Source organism: Papio anubis, chromosome 9 (assembly GCF_008728515.1).
Source record: "Papio anubis isolate 15944 chromosome 9, Panubis1.0, whole genome shotgun sequence".
Lineage (NCBI taxonomy): Eukaryota > Metazoa > Chordata > Mammalia > Primates > Cercopithecidae > Papio > Papio anubis.
Window position 1 is genome coordinate 102,396,521 of NC_044984.1, and position 19,574 is coordinate 102,416,094.

General features: G+C 47.1%; 1 protein-coding gene across 1 annotated transcript in view; it reads left to right on the plus strand.

The window, feature by feature from the left end:
• Window positions 1-5,874: 5,874 nt before the first annotated feature.
• Window positions 5,875-19,574, plus strand: part of WSCD2 (WSC domain containing 2) — a 124,045-nt gene continuing 110,345 nt past the window's right edge. The window contains 1 exon segment of the mRNA XM_021922865.2: window positions 5,875-7,814. The gene's annotated coding sequence lies outside the window, so the exon portion shown is untranslated.

A 19,574-nucleotide genomic window follows, 5' to 3' on the forward strand; every position in this document is an offset into this window, starting at 1 on the left:
ATCCTCCCTGGCCCACTAGCCCCCTTCCAGTAACAACTTCCCATCCAAGTGTAACCATTCTTCTAGCAGCTTGGTTAGTTTTGCAATTTCTGAACTTACATAAATGGCAGCAGACCATGTGTGCTCCCCCAGGTCTGGCTTCCTTTGTTTAACATTCAGTTTGTGACATTCATCCATGTGATTGTATGGTAGCCATACTTCATTCATTTTTACTGCTGTCTAGTATTCCACGGAATATTATATTCCAATGGAAATTTCCTCCAGTACACCTTCTGCACTTCTAATTCCACCTTGGTGCCTGCTTTGCAGAGGACTGAACAGATTGGGCATGAATGAATTCGGCTTTACCCATTCTTCCACTGACAGATATTTGGCTCCAGTTTGGGGTTATTATAAATATTATACATACACATTCTAGGATGTGTATTTTTGTGAAAATATATGCCCATTTGTGTTAAGTACCAAATTTTAAAAATCTTTTTAGAGATACGATCTGGCTGTGTTGCCTAAGCTGGAGTGCAGTGGCATGACCTTGGCTTGATGCAGCCTCAACCTCCTAGGCTCAACTGATTTTACCTGAGCCTTCTGAGTACCTGGAACCACAGGCATGAACCACTATGCTCAGCTAATTTTTGTATATATTTTTTTTTTATAGAGACAGGGTCTCACTTTGTTGCCCAAGCTGAGTCAAATTTTTTGTTATTTAAAATTTTAATTAGAAAAGTATGGCCTTATAGGACTATCATTCTTAATCTCTTTCAAGATGATATAAATACATTTTGGATTGGGAGAAGGGTGAAACCATGTTAGGACTTCTGAAGCTGCACTTGTCCCCTGCCTCTGGGATCTGTGTCCTAGCTTTCACAGTCTGCTATCTGACTGTCATTTGTCCCCTGGAATGAAGTAAAGGTTTCTAGAGATTTTGTAGGAAGTGCATTAAAGTGGAAATCCCATACAGTACCTCACCCAGGAGGACCCTCCATGCACATGGAGAATTTCATACAACCTCGGGCAACTTAATCTTGTTAGTCTCAAGGATTTCACCTGTAAAGAAAGGTTAGCAATGGATGATCTTCTGAGATGCTTCCAGCCCTCAAATAATTTGAGACTGACTTGTTGTTGACGAGTCATAATTATGACAATAGTTATCTGTTGAGTGTTCATATTGCTTTAAACAATTTCTGTAGCTTATCTTATTTAATTCTTCAAGGAAATCACATTGGAAGAATCATGTTTAGGAAACTGAAGCTCAGAGAGGTTAAATCCCTTGCTCAAGGCACACAGCCAACAAATTTTAGAATGGGGTGGAAATGAGGCCAGTTCCACTCTGGTCTTGACTTTTAGCTGTGGCACCATCCTTTTTTCTTTAATCAAATATTTCAGGCATACAAAAAAGTGTAAAGAATAATAGAACAAACTTCTATGAAACAGAACATGAAAAACACACTTAAAGCTCTTTGCAAACCCTCCCAAACCACTTTCTTCCCAGCTGTGTTAACCTCTCTCCTGAATTTGGTGCTCATCATTCCATCATGTTTTTATGATTTTACTACATATATGTATGCATAAAAACATATTGAATTGCTTTTTGGGTTTTTGCATGTTATTAAATAGTAAAATTCTATATGCGTCCTATGGCAACTTGCTTTTTCCCCCCACTCAACACTATAGTATTTTAGATTTATCTGTGATGATACATAGAGTTTCAGCTCATTAATTTTCACTGCTGCATGGTACTCTCCTTTAAGAATATACTGGAATTGATCCATCCATTCTTTTGTTGATGGGCATTTAGATTCCTTCCATTTTTCCACCATTAAAAAGTGCTGCAATATATATTCTTCTACATTTGTATACTGAACTTTTGATGGATGACCTCTCCTGATCATACCAGGGGCTCTGGTCTGAATATGTGTGTCCTTCCAAAATGCATATGTTGAACCAAGCCTCCAAGGTGATGATGTTAGGAGCTGGGGACTTTGGGGGGGTGATCAGAGTAGGAGGGTGGAGCCATCATGATTGAGATGAGTGCCCATATAAAGGAGTCTCCAAAGAGCTAGGTAGCCATTTCTACCATGTGAGGGCACAGTGAGAAGGTATCATCTATAAACCAGCAAAAAGCAGGCCCTCAGCAAACACCAAATCTGCTAGTGCCATGACCTTGGACTTCCCAGCCTCCAGAACTATGAGAAATAAACTTCTATTGTTTGTAAGCCATCCAGTTTACCATGTTTTGTGACAGCAGCCCAAACAGACTAAGATACCAGGTTTTCTTCTAATTTCTATATATTTATGATAATACTGGACAGTTTTCTTCATTCATCAACTTTTTCCTGAGCACCTACTATGTGCCAAGCCCTATGTCAGGTGCTAGGAACAGAGAAGTGGTTACAAGACACAGCTCTTGATCTCCAGGAGTTTGCTTGGGAGACCAAGCATCAACCTCCATCAGATGGGCTAGGAGGATGCTGAGAGCTCACAGCAGGGCTCTAAATGGAGTGGCCAGGGAGCGGAGAGATTCCACGGACGATGGAGAAACACAGGACTGTGGAGGTTATGACCAACCTATCTTGGACACTGCACCCAAGTTCCTTGAATTCAAAGACCTCCTTCAGTGTATATCTGCCCCTAGGACAAAGTCACAGTGACCCCTTGCAATTCCCTCTTCCCAACCTCATTCTCCCTTTCACATATTAATAGTAATGTGAGTCAGTTGTTTTTTACCTGAAAAAAAAAATATGTGACACTTACACATGCTTGAATTCCAAGACTAGAATTCTCTCCAGTGCCCTAAATAAATGACATCCACACTTTGCCTTGGATATATACTGTCCATCTGGAATCATTATAATAACAGGTCATGGCTCGTGTGCATAATACATGCATGGTCAACACTGTGGTAAACTGTCTGTATGAGCCTATCAGTTAATCTGCACAAAATGCTTATAAAGTTAGAAATACTATTCTTTCAATTTTGTAAAAGATAAGGCCCAGAGAGGTTAATTAACTTACCCAAGGCCACCCAGCTAGGAGGTGGCAGAGCTGGGGTTCCATTCCAGGTCTGGCTGACTCCGGAGTCCTTCATCTCAACCCTTTGAGCTCTGTCAGGATATGCCTGACATTTCTGAAGGCGAGTCCCCTTCTTTCCACAATAGAGCAATACCATCTAAGGGAAGTTACTTACCGCCTGACACAGCCCACTCACTACTCACACATTCTCTCCACTTGCTCCAGCTACTGAGGAAATTAGAGCAAATCCTATTTTTAGACACTGTGGTTCAAATGACAGTGATGTACGGGGTAGTGACTCGTTTTATGAACGTAGTTCGGAGGCGTCGGCCGATCTTAATGCTCGGAAACTCTCTTACATCACCCTGTTTTGCTCTTTATAATTTATTTCAAAGATCGCTTTGTTTCTTCTCCCTCCTCCGTGAGTCCTGTAACAGACTTCAGCCAGAAACAATAAAATTCTGAGCTGAAATAAAAGGCAACGAGAGACGATGAGGCTCCTCTCAGAAACCTGAAACACAAATCATGTCAGGGATACACAGGGGTGGAGCACAAGCCCTTAGCAAAAATTAGAGTGTGCTCAATGGTTAGGTCTAGAAAAAACAGACTTCATCCCTTCTTAGCAAAATTGATTGCGTGTATGTTTTAGAGGAAAATTCTAAAACTTTACTGCTTTTTTTTTTATAGCTAATCGTAATCTGCTAGTTTTGAAGGCCAGCAAGAGGGCTAAACAATGCTTGTGCAGAGGCCTGGCAACCTCAAGACAGGTAGGGAAAAAGAGGAAGAACAGAAGAGGAGGGATGTGATTGACAGGAAGCGGAACAAATGTGGAGGGCTTAATATGTGCGGCTAGGAACACCCACTCACTTTAATCAATTTCATTCTCTTGTCAACATTAGAAGAAATCTTTAGTCCCATTTTACAGATTGGGCAACCAAGGCCAGAGAGGTTAAGTCATTTATCCCAGGACACACAGCTGATAATTATGGGGTTAGGATTGCAAGATGCAGCAAAATAAAATGAAGGACATCCAATTATATTTGGATTCCAAGTAAACAATGTAAAAAAATAGTGAAAGTATATCCCATGTAAAACTTCAGACTTATACTAAAAATTTAACTGGGCATCCTGTATTTTACCTGGCAACTGTTGCAGAGATTCAAATTCAGTTCTCTTTGTTATTTCCCAGACACCCCTTTACTATGGGACACATACAATACTGTAGAATATGTGATCAGTACCAGCAGATACTGGTTGAGTTCAGGCCTCAAGCTTCACATCTGCCATTTTGCTTGAAACCCTTTAATCCTTATATCACCTATCAAGTAGGTACTATCATTGTTGCCACTTTATAGATGAAGAAACTGAGGCTCCTCAAGATGAAATAACTTGATCACAGTGACACAACCAGAAAGTAATAGAGCCCATGTTTGAACCCAGATCTGTTTTGCTCAAGGATCGTCACTCAAAAAAGAAAATGGTTAAGATTTAACCCATTCACAGAAAGCACTTGATATGTAAATGTACAGTTCAACGACATGTCACAAACACCTGTGGAGCCACCAACCAGATCAAGAAAGAAAAGATGTCCAGCTCCCATTAGGTGTCCTGCCCCGTCATGAGAAGGGCTCCTCTGCCAGAGCTTCTCTGGGAACTCTTTGACTGCGGGCATTACTGTTCCCATTTTACAGATGTGGACACAGAGGTTCAGAGAGGTGCTGTGACTTGCCCAAGGTCACAGAGCTTGGAAAGCAACAGACTCAGAGAGGGCAAGTGATCCTGATCACCCAGAGGTCACACTGCTAAAACTTATCACCTGATAAAACTGCAAACTAAATACCAAAAACCAAAACTGCGCTTTATTGGATGTTTACTATTTGCAAGGCACCGTGCTAAGCTACTTGGTCGACAACAGTAGCAGTTGCAGCAGCAGCAAGCACTCTGCCACTTGAGGTGCACACTCCCCATGTCAGGCAGCTTGGCACTTTGCGAAATCCGCTCAGTGAATTCTTCCAGCGACCCTATGGCTTGGGCTTGGGTCTCGAACCCATTTTACAGAAGAGGACACTGAGGCTGGAAGGCTGAGGCCCCTGCTGGATATGCTTAGCCGGCTTGGCACCGGGTATGCCCGGCTCCCCGGGAGGCTGCAGGAGGGCCAGGTGGCATTCAAGGAGTTAAGCGGTAGGCAGTGCTGTGGCTCCGTGCGAGGAGCGCGCCGGGCTGAGGCGCGCTGCTGGCGGCGGCGGCAGCGGCGCGGGGAGCTAGGGCTGGAGACGTGAAGTCCGGGGGAGCGAGCGAGGCAGCCGAGGAGGCAGGGGCGAGGCAGCCAGCGAGAGCCAGACGGCTGGAGCCTCGCGCCGAGCCGCAGCCAGTGTCCTGCGCGCACTGGGCCCAGGCATCTCCATCCCCTGGGCGGGTGCCCGCGCGGGGCCTCGCCGCGGTTCGGGGCACCCGCAGTGCCGCCCGCCCGAGCGCCAGGCTCGTAGGAGCCCGCCTTTCACTTCCTCTCGCTTCCGCCCGCCTCCCTGGCTTGCCGGCTGGCGTCGCCACCGCCTCCTCGTCCCTGGCCACCGCTGTCGCCGCTGCTGCAATTCAAGGCGCACACTCTCCCACTTTCCCACTGGAGGCGCAGAGGATGCCCCCTGAGCCAGACCTGGAGAAATAGCCCCAGGGCCCGGCAGGAGGAGCCTTGGTAGCGAGAAAGGAAATCCAGGCTCCGCTTTCCTTGAAGGCACTGCAGCGGCTGGGAAGGCGCCCACAGAGCGGGCGCGCCAAGCGGGACGCGGGAGTCGCAGAGAGGGACCCCGGGTGCCTGCTGAGCTCCGCTGGCAGAGTTTGCAAGTGACGGAGACCCTTCAGGTAAGGACTCAGGTGCCTGGCCCTGGGAAGAGGGTTCCAGGAGGGAGCGGGGCGCGGAGCTGGTGCGAAATGTGTTCTGTCCCCAGATCTGGGCTTCGCTTTCCAGACGCTTCCCCGCAGGTCGGGGGCTCGTTGTCCAGAGCCCGGCGAGTGAAGAACCCAGAGTGGTGACAGCCCAGCTCTGCGTAGATGACAAACTTTCTCTCTTCTGGCAGAGGGTGGGACATTCCGGCTCATCCAGGCATCTTTCCTCTGGGCATTCCTGTGCCCCCTACACGCATGCATTCAAGGGCTTCTCCCGCGGAGGTGGGCCAGCGGGGAGGCAGTGGGCCCCGTAAATTTGATTTATGAATCACCCTCTTTCTGGCCAGTGCAGAGTTCCAAGGGAGAGGGAGCTAGTCATATTTCCAAGTTGGCTGTAGAAGATGATTCTTGGGGGTGATACTCTGGTGAATGAGGCTGCCTGTCATCTGATGCCAACAGCCAGAGCTGCCCAGGCAATGGGCTTTGTGTAGGGTGCCTTGCAGATTTGCTTATGTCCATTCTGGGGTGTGCGTGTGTGTCTGTGTGTGTGTGTGTGTGTGTGTGTGTGTGTGTGTCTAAAGAGAGAGAGGGAACTAGAGACTAGGGGACCAACTCAGCCAAATCGCCTTCTTGCAAGCCCTTCCAGCAGCCCCAGGTATCTTCGAAAGAGCCAACTCACCTCCTTGGCAGAACCACTAGGAAGGGTGGAGGTCACTTCCTAATTCTTACAGCTTCAAAGGGGCTACTCCTTAGGTGAGCAAAAAAATAGGGGAAGTTTCCTGGGCTGCTCGATGAGACCATTCCTATTGGAGCCTGGGGAGGTGCAAACTTTTTGCAGAAAAGGGGCTGGAAGGGCCACATGGAGAGGGGCTCCTGGCATTCTCATCCTCACACTCCAGGCCCCTAGAGGCTCTGCTGAGCCCCGCACACAGCTCGTGAGTTTGGTTAGATGGTTTTTTTCTATTAGTAAAAAGCATGCTCCAAGGAGGTCACCTGGTCTCTGAGGATCATTTTGGAGCTGCCCCTGTGGTCATAGCCCCATAGATGGCATGGTGCTACCTACTTGGGCTTGGCATCTGCCTCTGAGGAGTAGCATTACTGTGTTTAAAAAAAAACAGTTCTTGGGGTGTGACGTGGGATTCTGATCTCAGGCCAAGTTAGGAGCTGCACCCCTAGGCTGCCAAAACCCAAGAATTCCTCCAGGGCGTCAGAATCTGACGTTGATGTCCTGGAAAAAGCCCTGGGTCTGGGTCAGGAGGTTGAGCTTCAAGCTGGCTCTCATTTGCTGTGTGACTTTGGGCAAATCACTAGACCTCTCTGGGCTTCAGTTGCGGCTTCTCAAAAATGAAGAGATTTCATGTATCATCAGAGGTCCCAGTTCAGTTCAGACACTCTATGGCCCTGAGTGATTGTCACTGATGAGATTTTCATAATCCCAGGAGGGGATCTTAATTTAGAATTTAAGAAACCTAGGTCTCAGATCAGATTTGAGTTTGACCAGTCACTTCCCTCTCCACACTTTGGCTCCTCCACGGTAGGATGGGGAGCTCACAGTTCCTACTTTAGAGAGCTGTTGAGAGGGCTAACTGAGATGGTGCCTGGAGGGTGCTGAGTGTAGAGTTTAGCAAAGAGTGAAGTTCCACGGTGCCAAGGCTACCTGCTTTCAGGTCTTGTGTGTGGGCATCTATCTGGATGCTGTTTTCCCCAGGGAGGCTGGCCCTGTCCCACCGAACACCAGGTGATCCTTGACTGCATGGCAGGGCCCTTGTTCTCTCCAGTCACCTGACACTGCAGTCCCCGCCCTCTCTCTGCTTTCTCATAAAATCTCTGCTGGACCAGCCACTCCTAGTGGGGAGCCCACGGTGGTCTGGGAGCTCTGGGTGCATCCAGCTGCTGCATCGCCAGGACATCAGGAGGTGGAGGTAGGCAGTCTCCATGGCTTCAACTTTGCAGCTCTCTAGGGACCAGGGCAGAGAAGTTCAGGATGTCTACTTGTAGGGCACTCAGTCAGCTGATGCTTGAGAACTACCCCATGCTGGGCAGACAAGGCTACTGTTCTTGGCAGGACAAGTCACGCTGGGGAAAGAAGTGTCTTACAGCAGTGTGTGTGTACGTGTGTGTGTGTGTGTGTGTGCATGCGTATGCTCGCATGGGAGGATGCTGAAATTGTCAGGGAATGCAGTGGACTGGTCAGTGAGATTATTTTCTGCGTGGTTCTGAGGCTTGTGGGTTGCCCCAGGTGTATGCTGACACCATCAGTGGGGAAGGCAGACCCCATCCCAGTGACATGGATTGAATTCATGGGGGACAGGAGCAATTCCACCGTGTGCTTGCTTAGTCTGTAGACTTGACTTTTAAGACTCTGAGAAAAACGACAAATTTGCTTTCATGGTAGAGTGAGGTGTGTGTGTGGACACCTGTGTGAATGTGTGCATATGTGTGCATTCTCATGCAGGAGTGTGCTCATGTGCTTGTGTGAGCATAACTTACATGAGAATCATAAGTGTGAATAGTGTCAATGTGAGTGTGTACTTGGTGTCTGATGGATTTATGAGCTTGAGTGTGCATGTGTATGGATTTATGAGTGTGTGTGTGCATGCCTGCAAGAGAATGGGTGCACGTTTAAATCGGTGCAAGGGTGGGTATGTATATACGCTTGTGAATGTTAAGCAGTTGTATATATGTGAGTCATGTGTGTCTGGGCTAAGCAGGTGCATGCCTGCACAGATGCGCATGTGTGCTCTAGGGGGTCTGTGCAGAAATACCCGTGTTTATGAAGCTGTACTGTCTGCCTGGTGCATGTTTTCATAGCTGTGTGTGTTATTTGCATGTCTGTGTGGGCGTTTCTCAGTGCCTGCATATATGTGATTGTACACATGTGCATACAGCCATGTGAGTGTGAGCTGGTGCTGTGCACTTACAGGCATTATGTATCTGCATGTTTTTTGATGTACCTTTGTGTGTGTCTCTATGTGCATATGTATGTGTAGCATTGCACACCTGATTGTCTCTGTATGTGTGTGTCTGTTTGTTGTGGTGTAATCGCTATGAATGTCTCTGTGTATATGTGAGTTTCTGAACATGTGTATCTGTGAATGTTAGAGTGTGCATTTGATTGTGTCTGCGTATACATGTGTGTTTCTATAGGTGTGTGCCTGTGTGTGTTACAGTGTGAACTTTTTGTGGATCTCTCGACATATATACAGGTGTTTCTGAGTATATGTGCCTCTGTGTAGCATTGCACACTTGAGCGTATCTCTGTGTGTATGTGTGTGTTTGTGAGTGTCAGTATCTGGGTGTGTCAGTTGCAGTGTACACTTGAGTGTGTCTGTGTGCATGCGAGTGTCTCTGAAGGTGTATTTCTGTGTGTTCCAGTGTAACTTTTGTGCATGTCTCATGTATGAGCGAATTTCTGAGTGGTGTTGTACTGTATCTTTTTGCATGTCTATGGGCGTGCATGTGTATTTTTCTGAGCGTGTTTGCCTGTTTGTGCAGCAGTGTAACTTTCGTGCATGTCTGTGTGTATGTGTGTACTTCTAAGCATGCACATCTCTGAGGGTGTGTCTGAGTGTCTCTAGGGGTATAAACAAGTGTGTGGGTAGAGGGGTGTGAACATACCTGAGAGCTTCCAAGCAAAAACTGTCTCTGAACCTTTAAGATCACTCTTCTCCCTGCTCCACAGGACTGAACTCTGCTTGTGCCGTGCACCTTCCGAGTGTTGATTCAGCAATTGGTGCCAGCTCTGAGCACAGTGTTGGATGTTGCGTGCTCATTTTTCCAAGTGCCTTTGCCTTGCAGTGCTCCAAAGCCTGGTGTATCCCCCTGCCCCCGCCTCCCTCACCTTCTGTAACAGCCCAAATCTATCTCGCCAGAAGCCTCCACTTAGGACGGCTGCTGAACAAACTCGCAGATGTTAAAAGCACAGGTATAATTTTAGGCAGAAGGTCTGAAAATAGGCAGCCTAGGATGTGCTGAACATCTCGACAGCAGTGTTTCTAATTAGGAGCAACTTGTTTTCCTTAAATAAACAAATCAAGTGAGGAAAGAAATTGCCCGAGATTAATGGCTCCCTGGAGCAGGTCCAGATGTTGGGAAGATAGGGACTGTGGTGGGGTATGGATGGGTCTCTGGTTCCCCATGGACCACAAGTATTGCTGCTTAGGGGCCTTCCAGATTTTGCTCAAGAGCTCATGAGGCAGAACCTTGAGGTGAGAAGCTGGTGAGGAGGGCAGGGCTGGGCCACTGTGGGGCCCCTTTTCAAGGTCTGCCAGTGCCTGGTTATTGGGGTGGAAGCATCACTGTTCCCATTTCATCCCTCCTCCCTGTATCCATGCCCTTAGCCATAAGACGTCACTGCTCTTCTCATTCAAGGAGGAGGCAAAGCTTATGCCCCTGCTCCCTCCCTTTGGGGTTCAGCCATGTGACCAGCTTTGGCCATTAGAGTGAAGTAGAAGAGATAGTGTACCCATTCCAAGCTTAGGCCTTAGGGGACTTTGTGTGTTTCTGCCATGGCTAGGTGAAGAGCTGCCCTCTCAGCCTGGCCCTAGAATGGGCACATGTTAAGCCCCGACCTTGGTGAGGGGATGAGTTCAGCCAAGTTCCAGCTGGTCACAAGCAGATCAGTAAAATAAATGCCTCTCATAGATATCTCACTAGGGTTTTCTGGTTGTTTGTTACACACCATTGTCATGGTCATAGCTAACTGATGCAGTTACCAGTAAGTCGTCTATATTTCTTTCTCCTGTTTGACCCTGGTACTGATTCAGAGGTGCATAATGAGCACCTGTACTTCTCACTGTTGGTGCCCCATTCCTGCCTTGCTTTCTGTCCATCCTAACATCAACACTAATAATAATAAGTAACATGTACAAAGTGTTTACCAGGTGCACACACTGTGCCAGGAGCCTTGTGTATCATCTAGTCTTCTGTCAGAGAGATGAATGACTTGCCCAGGTGACACAGCTCATAAGCCAGGCTTTCTGGGATTTGCACACAGATCACCTGACGTCAGAGACTGTGTTTTTAACCATGATGTCATATTGCCTCCCAGTGTCAGCAGGCATGTTTTATGTAACTGATGTCATAGTATACATTTGACATTTCCCCCCTTAACTCACCTGGAGGTTCGGTTGGCAGAAATAAATCATGTCACAGAAGTGGGAAGTGTCTATTTGAATGTGGTGAGACTTCTTCATCCATCCGTCCAACTGTCTGTCCATCCGTCCATCCATCCATCCATGCATCCATCCATCCATCCATCCATCCATCCATCCATCCATCCATCCATGCATCCATCCATGCATCCATTCAGGTATTCATTCAGCATTAGTATTTGCTGATATTCAGTGTTTGCTCAGAATCTTCTCAGCATCATACTCTGTGCTGGGCACTGAAGATGCAGAAATGAGAGATCCCAGCTCTGTCTTCAGTGAGCTTACAGTCTAAGGAAGCAGTAGGAGAACTTGGGTTCTGGAGGCAGATGAAGCTGGGTTCCAGTCCAGACTTTACCCTTTACCAGAAGCAACTTCAGCCCCACCTCACTGGATTGTTATAAGGATCAAACAAAGTAATGTTGGCAAAGTCCTTCACACAGTGCCTTGCCTGCTGGAAGCCACAATAAACAATAACTCTTCTTCCTCCTATTCTTTCTCCTCCTCCTCCTTATGGCAGAGACAGTTGAATGTCACTGCCAGAGCAATGCAGAGATGAGAGAAAGCAGGGGCCTCCAGATCCCAGACAGGGTGACCAATCATCCTGACTGCCTGACTGTCTGAAACTGAGACGTTTCTTTAGGATACAGGACTTTCAGTGCTAAAACTGAAAGAGTCCCACACAAACCAGGACAAGCTGGTTACTCTAATCCCAGAGGAAATATCGGACTCAGCTCGGAATGGTCTAGAATAGAGGTCAACAAACTATGGCCCACAAGCCAAATCTGGCCCACTGCCTGTTTTTGTAAATAAAGTTTTATTGCAACACAGCTAAGCCCATTCACTGACCTGTTGTCTATGGCTGCTGTCAAGCTACAACAGCAATGTTGAGTATTTGTGACAGAGATCACATGGCCTGCAAAACCTCAAATACTTACTATCCCGCCCTTTACAGTAAAAACTTGCTGACCCATGAGCTAAAATCCCAGCTAGGGTCCTGGGCTTTGAACTAGGATGACCAAGGCAAGAATTCGATGAATTTGGCTGAATTATTGTGAGTCAGGTGACATATGGGGTTTGCATTCATCCACAGGTGAGGCATCTGGAGGGTCAGAAGAGGTGCAGCAACTCCAGAGACTGTGAGCTGGAGAATTCTTAGATGGAGAGATGGAGACCCTGAAAGGGAGAGAGACAACCCAAGGCCACATAGACAGTAGGAGGCAGGTGACGATGGTCCTGGGAAAAGAGTTTCTGAGTGGGAAGTCAAGAGGTCTGAATCCCAGCTCTTCACCAACTGACTTAGTGGCCTTTAGCAAGTCCCTTCCCCTCTTTGGGCCTCAGTTTTCCCATCTATAGAATGGGAGAGAAGTTACATATCATCACAAAGGACTTCTCCAGTGCAGCTTTTTATGGTTCCATTTTCTTTTCTAATTGGAGTAGCACTAAAGCCTTAATATATGTTGGCCTGTGCTCCAAGGTGGCCCTGCGGGACCCTGACCTACGGACATTCCTGATCACCACGGCTTCTGTATGCAGGGTGTTTACAGTGCCTGGCATTGTAATCAGAGCTTCACTTCCATTCTCTCACTGAATCCTTGTGACAGTCCTGTGAGTTAAGGGGTTCCAGTCTCCACTTGACCCATGTGGCCACTGAGGCTCAGAGAGATTCATTCACTTATCTAAAGTCACAGAGCCAGTGCATGGTAGAGCCCAGGTCTCTCTGATCTCAAAGCCCGTGTTCTCAGCTACTCCTCCCCATGCCTCCCCGCTGTGTCTTTCCCAGGTGGGGGTGATGCACGGTTTCAGGAACTCCTCGGAGGAAGCTTTCCCTTTTCTCTCCCTCTCCTTTGTTAACCTGGAAAGGCATGCGCCAGGCCAGGGTCCATCCCCACAGGCCTGAGGATGTGGGTTTATCAGTGAGGCTGAGGCTGGGCAGGTGTGGGTGACTGAATGGCTGGAGGGTCTCCTGCTAGGACAGTGAAAGTCAGACTACTCACCAGGACTGGGGGCTGAGCATACTGGGCTCTGGATTCGCAGGTTCATGGAAAGCCCCTAAGCCTCCAGAGACAGTGGATTACCCACGTTTCTTCCCCACTTGGCTAAGACGGCCCTGATTTCTGCCCCTAGAATATCTGTTTACACTCCAGTGTCCTGGGCTCTTTGCATTTTGAAAGCCTCCCTGGTGGGACAGGTAGAAAAGCTAGAATCTCTGGAACAATTACATTAGTTTTAATTTTCACATAGCTCTTAGGTGTATCACCATTACAACTGCATGCCATTTACCCTGGAAACTCAACTCTCTATAAAACACATTAAGAAAGTAGTCTGATTTAATTTCTACAGTGCCCATGTCAGAAAACAGCTAGCATTCCCTCACTCAGGGCCTGTTTACTCTTTCTCTGCACACCATTGTGATGAGCTCAGTGACCTGATTTCCCAGGCCTCTAGCACGTAGAAGCAGCAAATGATGAGAGTGTAGAATGGTAGAGAGGACACAGTGACAGCAGGCAGAAGCAACAGCTGACAGCCTGGAAACAAGGGTAAAGATGAAGAGATTGCAAAAATAAAAAGCATAGAAATAAAAGAATGACAGCTTGGGGGAATTTAGTGTAGTGGTCCAACAACCTCATCTCATAACTTCTGTCCAGCTGAATGTTATAGGACACTGAAATGGCCAGCCTCTTTGCTGGCCCCAAGAAATAGTTAAATCCTATTTAGTAGGCAGGAGCAAGGGTAAGGAATAATTCATTGAATAAAGTATTTGATCCCATGGCTAAACTAATAAATGTTTCTGCGTAGGTAGCCTCTCGTGTCTGAAAAATTCACTTACAAAGAACTCTTCATTTTTCACAATGTTGGATTAGTGACATCTAACTGTACCTAGACAGTGTCTGGTATGTGATAGATGCTCAAGAAATGAACATTCTTTGAAATCAGGCAAATCTAGTTCAGATCTTAGCCACTTAACAGCAGCCAACGGGTCCCTCTCAGCCTCAGTGTCATCTGCTATACCCCGAGGACAGCTGTACATGAGCTACAACTGCTGCAGAAACCCAAAGCACCTTCTTGCCTGTGCATGGCAGAAGGAACAGCACCACAGCCTGTCTCATGACGTTTGCTTTCACCTTCTATATCTCCTGTGGGAGGTGGGCATATGCAGAAATCAGGCTGGAGAGGACTCTGAGAAGTGAGGTTCTGTCATTCGATGACCAGCATGTGGAAGACCCATCACTGGGACAGGATATTGGATGGAGATGGGTGAGCCAGCCTGCCATAGATGCCCCGGCCTCGAAAAAATATGATGGCATCTTCATACATGTCCAGTAGCTGGGCAAAAAATGCCCCATTTAACTCTGTTGTGCCTTAGGAGTGAGGGCTAAGAACTTGGGCTTTGGGGTTGAACAGGTTCACTTCCGATCCCAGCTTGCTAGCTTATAGGCTGTGTGATCTTGAACAGGTTGCACGGGCTCACGGTGCCTCCATGTCCTCATCTGTAAAATGGCAATAATAATACCTACCTCATAGGGTTGTTACAGGGATTCAATGAGATCATGCTCAGTGTAGAGTAAGTACTCAACAATGGTCATCTTAGCCAGAAGATAAGTCATTTCTCCAATGGGCATAACTAGGATTCTTCCTAGCACTAAAGTGTCTGTGTCTGTGGGCATCTGTTCAGGGCTTGTGATGAATCAGTCAGTTTCTGCCTCTTCACACCATCTGGGGCATCTCCAGTAAGTTTTCTCTTTGAACTTCAGCTTCCTCTCCCATGAACGTTATTTAGTGATTTGCTTGATTCATAAACATGTTTGTGCATCCATTCATTTGTTTAACACTCTTTTATTAGGCACCTATTTCATTTCAGAGCTTCCAGGTCCTGCGCTGGGCCCTGGGAGATGAGCCCAACTTGATGGGCTTGGGTAGTGATGCCCCCTGAGAGGACAGAGGAGACACATGGATAATTGTCCTGGGAGGGCAGCGTGCTTCATGTTCACAGCTGTGCCTGTGCACCAAGGTGGGACTGGCGCATAGTAGGTGCTCAATGTTTGTTGAAAGAATGAATGAATGAGTGTCCTGTACTTAGCACCATCAGATGGGTGGATCCTATTGCTCTCTGAACCCCAGAATTCTTGGGTCCCAGACTGAGAAGAGCAGCTTCAGCTTACCACCTTAGGAAAGAAAATACGAAAGGTGTGAGTTCCCGGATCATTCCTTAGGCATTGGAGGTCTGTCTCCAAATAAAATTTGATAGTTGTACGGGGTGGAATTAATTGGGGGAAACATACTTTCAAACAAGAGAGAATTTATGGCTGAATGACTTGTAGTGATTCTAGGAGGTGTTCTTCTTCTTGTTTCCATTTTTATGGAAGACTCCCTCACCAGCCCTTGTGAACTGGGAACTTGGAACAGACCCAGCACCTGCACGTAGGAAGAATTTTCTCAGCTTAGCTTCAGATGGGGAAGAGATTAGGGTCCAGAGTGGCACGTGCTCCAAAGTGAGCGAATTTGAAGCTGTGGAGTGTTGGAGTTACCAGCATGGGCTCTAGACTGAAACTGCTTGGCTTCACAGCCCAGAGCAGCCACTCGCTCACTCTCTAACTTTTGACAAGTGTCTTAACCCCTGTGCCTCAGTTTTCTTATCTGTAAAATGGGGATAACAATAATGCCTTCTCCACGGGTTGCTATGAGTGTTTTTTAAGTGAATTCACAAAGAATCCCAGCACAATCCTAGCACATAGTAAATGCTCAGAACAATATTCATCATTATTAGTAGGGAGAGAACAAGCCCATATGAGGCTCTGAAATGTCAGAATGGGACACGGTAGGTTTTAAATAACAGAAACTCTCTCAGCCTGGCTGAAGTCAGTGGTGAGTGGGCAGGAACCTAGCTCAGCAGTGAAAAGCTGGGAAGAGGCATCAGGCTCGGGTCAAAGAGACCATCCACTGACCACACAACCTTGGGCCACTGGCGTCACCTTTCTGTGCCTCGGTTTCCTCACCTGCAAAAGAGGGAGGGTGAGCTGAGCTGATGTGTCTAGGATGCTGTGAAGATGATGTGACCTTGTGCATGGGGAGTTCTCAGCCCAGGGCAAGAACTCAGAAGGCACACGGGGTAGGATGATGGAGTCATTCTGAGTCATGACCAGGGTCAGCCTGCCTGGGTTTCAGTCCTGGCTCTGCTGCTTCTCAGCTGAGTGGCCTTGGACTGTGAGTTAACCTCTCTTTGCGTCTGTTTCCTCATTTGTAAAACTGAGATACAAAACTGGAAGGGCTGAGTGAAGATTCAATGACCTAAAATGGTGCCTAGCATATGGTACAGGTTACATAAGTGCCAGTTAGTAACGTAATGATTGTGATTGGGTGGCTTTTATTTCAGGTCTTGTCAGAGGTGAGTTCGATCATAGAGTGGCGAGGCACCTGCTAACTGTCTATGAGCAGAGTGAAGAGGCGTGGGGATTCTCTGGGCATCAGGGCCTCTCCCCATAATCCATCCTGGCGTACCTTTTATGGCAACCTGCTGCTCTGTCTGTCCGCTTGATTTTGAGCACAGGCTGATCATGAGAGGTAAACCTGTGTGTCATTCAAAAAGAACCAATGGTAGTAGCTGGGGGCCCACATAGCTTGTTCCTCAAGTGCTGGGGATTGAGGTGTCAGTATCTTCTCCCCTGGACCGCCCAGATCTTCTGCCCTCACCCCTCATGACCCCCCAGCCAGGGGCCTTTGCTGGCCCCCTGACCTCCTGCCAGCCCCTGTTACAGTCATGAAGCCTTGGGCTGCTGTGATCACTGCCCCCATGAGTGTGAACTTCAGCAGAGCAAGGCTGCCAGCTCTGGAAGGGGTTCCAGGGAGCAGCCGGCCAGCCTTCCCCACCTCCTGGGCATCGTGGCAGAGCTGGGACTAGAACATGGGCCTTTCACATCCTGATCCATGACAGGTCCTGTGGCCCCTTCACTCCCATGCTGCTTTTTGGCGTGAGCAGATGAGTACCCTATGGCTATGGGAAACAATGTCCACAAAAGTAGTGGCTTGAACAATACAATCTTTAAATTCTTTTCTTTTCTTTCTTTCTTTATTTACTTGTTTATTTATTTTTTAGAGATGGAGTCTCTATCACCCAGGCTGGAATGCAAGTGTCATGATCACAGCTCACTGCAGCCTAGAATTCCTGGGCTCAGCTGATCCTCTTACCTTAGTCTCCCAAGTAGCTGAGACTTATAGGCGAGGCCACCACACCCAGTTAATTTTTTAAAACTTTTTGTTCTTTTTTATTTGTTTGTTTTTGTGAATTTTTAAAATTTTTTGAAGAGATAGAGTCTCACTATATTGCCCAGGCTGGTTTCGAACTCCTGGACTCAAGCGACGCTCCTGCCTTGGCCCCCTGAGTAGCTGGGACCACAGATGGACACCACCATGCCCAGCTCTAAACAATACAAATTTACTATCTTCCAGTTCTAGAGGTTAGAAGTCTAAAACGGGTCAGCAGGGCTAGGTTCCTTCTGGAGGTTCTAGGGGGAGAATCCACTTTCTTACCTTTTCCAACATTGGAGGGCTGCCCATATTCCTTGGTTCATAGCCCCAAGCCACTCTGATGTCTGCTTCCATCATCATGTCTTTGTCTCTGGCTGTGACTCTCCCATCAGGACCCTTGTGATGCCACTGGGCCTATCTGAGTAATCCAGGATAATCTCTCCACCTCAAAATCCTTAACTTAGTCACATCTGCAAAGTTTCTTGTACTAGGTAAAGGTCGCATATTCACAGGTTCCTGCTTTTGGGGTGGGGGGAGCTGATATATGATGAAACCGGAGTGTCTTCAGGGCCTTGTGAGCCCCTCCCAGCAGTGGGAAACCTTGTGAAGAGTTTAAGTAAAGGGGAATTGAATGATTCTGTCAAACCCTGGCCAGAACAAGAAGAAAGGCCTCCCAGCGATCCCCCCTCAACTCAGGTGGGAGCCTATTGAAATCCCTGCAAAGAACAGAGAGAACAGGGTGATTCCAGCTTCATTATGCCAAACACACAGCCTTCCAAGGGAGAGGTGCGCTTTGGAGAAAAGAGTCAACAAATTAGTTTCTTAATCTGCTTTCAGTTGCTAAAATGCCCCTGTCTTCCTTGCTTTGTCACTTGATGGGCCTGTGGGCTATTTTAACTTTTATTAGAACATTTTTTTTTATCGAAGGAGCTTTTTCCTTTTTGAAAAACTAATCCCAGCTGTGTTTTGATAAGGTAGAATTAAAAATGGCACTGGGGAAATGCCACAGAAAGCTTTGATTTTTCTTCTTATGGCATCTGAAGTGATTTAAATAATAATTACATATTTCATTTTTATGCAGCCTCCTCTCCTCCCTCCCTGGCCTCCTCAAAACACCACAGGTACCAGCAGCTCTGAACACATGCTATTTCTAAAATCTCCAACCCTCAGCTCCTGGAGGCAGAGGGACAGCCCTATAAGAGACCAAGATTTCTAACCTAGCAGCTTCAGGTGTAAAGCAGATCTTGCTCAAATACAAGTGCTCCAATTCACAGCTGTGTGGCCTTGAATAATTGACATCAATCTCCTTGGCCTCCGATTCCTCATATAAATAAAATCTCATGTAAAATAGAGATAATGATAGTGTTTGCATTCATCAGGATCCTATTGGTTGTAGGTGACAGAAAACTCAACTTAAACATCCTTACACTCTTTTATTCTCAGGCATAAAATGAAATGTATTGGCTTATATAACTAGTAACTAGCTTCAGGCTTGGCTGGATCCAGGAGCTTGGCATCTTACAGGTCTCCCTCTCTTTCTTTCTGGTCACCTCTCTCTTTTCCTTCTTTTCTCCTTCCTTCACTCTCTCTCTCTATATATGTATTTATTTCTCTTTAGAGACAAGGTCTTGCTCTGTCACCCAGGCTGGAGTGCAGAGGTGCTGTCATAGCTCCCTGCAGCCTCAACCTCCTGGGCTCAAGAGATACTCCTGCCTCAGCATCCTTAGTAGCTGAGATGTGGGTGGGTGCCACTGTGCCTGGCTAATTTTTAAAAAATTTTTTGTAGAGATGGAGTCTTGCTTTGTTACACAGGTTGGTCTCACACTCCTCGCCTCAAGCGATCCTCCCACCTTGGCCTTTCAAAGTGACGGGATTATAGGTGTGAATCACCACATCTAGGCTCTCCATCATGCTTCACCAATCTTTTGGCTCCCATTTTCTCTGCGTGGGCTTCATTTTAGACTAGCTGTCTTCTTCTGAACACCCATCAGTCTCTCCCTACTTATATTGTGGCATCTGAAAGCCCAGTTCCAGCAATTCTGAAATCGAGACCTACAGTCTCCTGGCACCTGTCACAGCGACCAGGGAAATGATCTCTGCTGTTTGATCAGGTCAGGGTCATGTGATCAACCTTGACACCTCTTTGGGGGAGAGAGATGAATTACTATATATGGCTTCCTGAGCCACAAAGATAGCTGGGGAGGAGGTGAGCCCCCAGTGGAAAATCAGAACTTAGTTAACCAAGGAAAGGGAAGAGATAGCTGGTCAGACTAAAATGACTGGTCA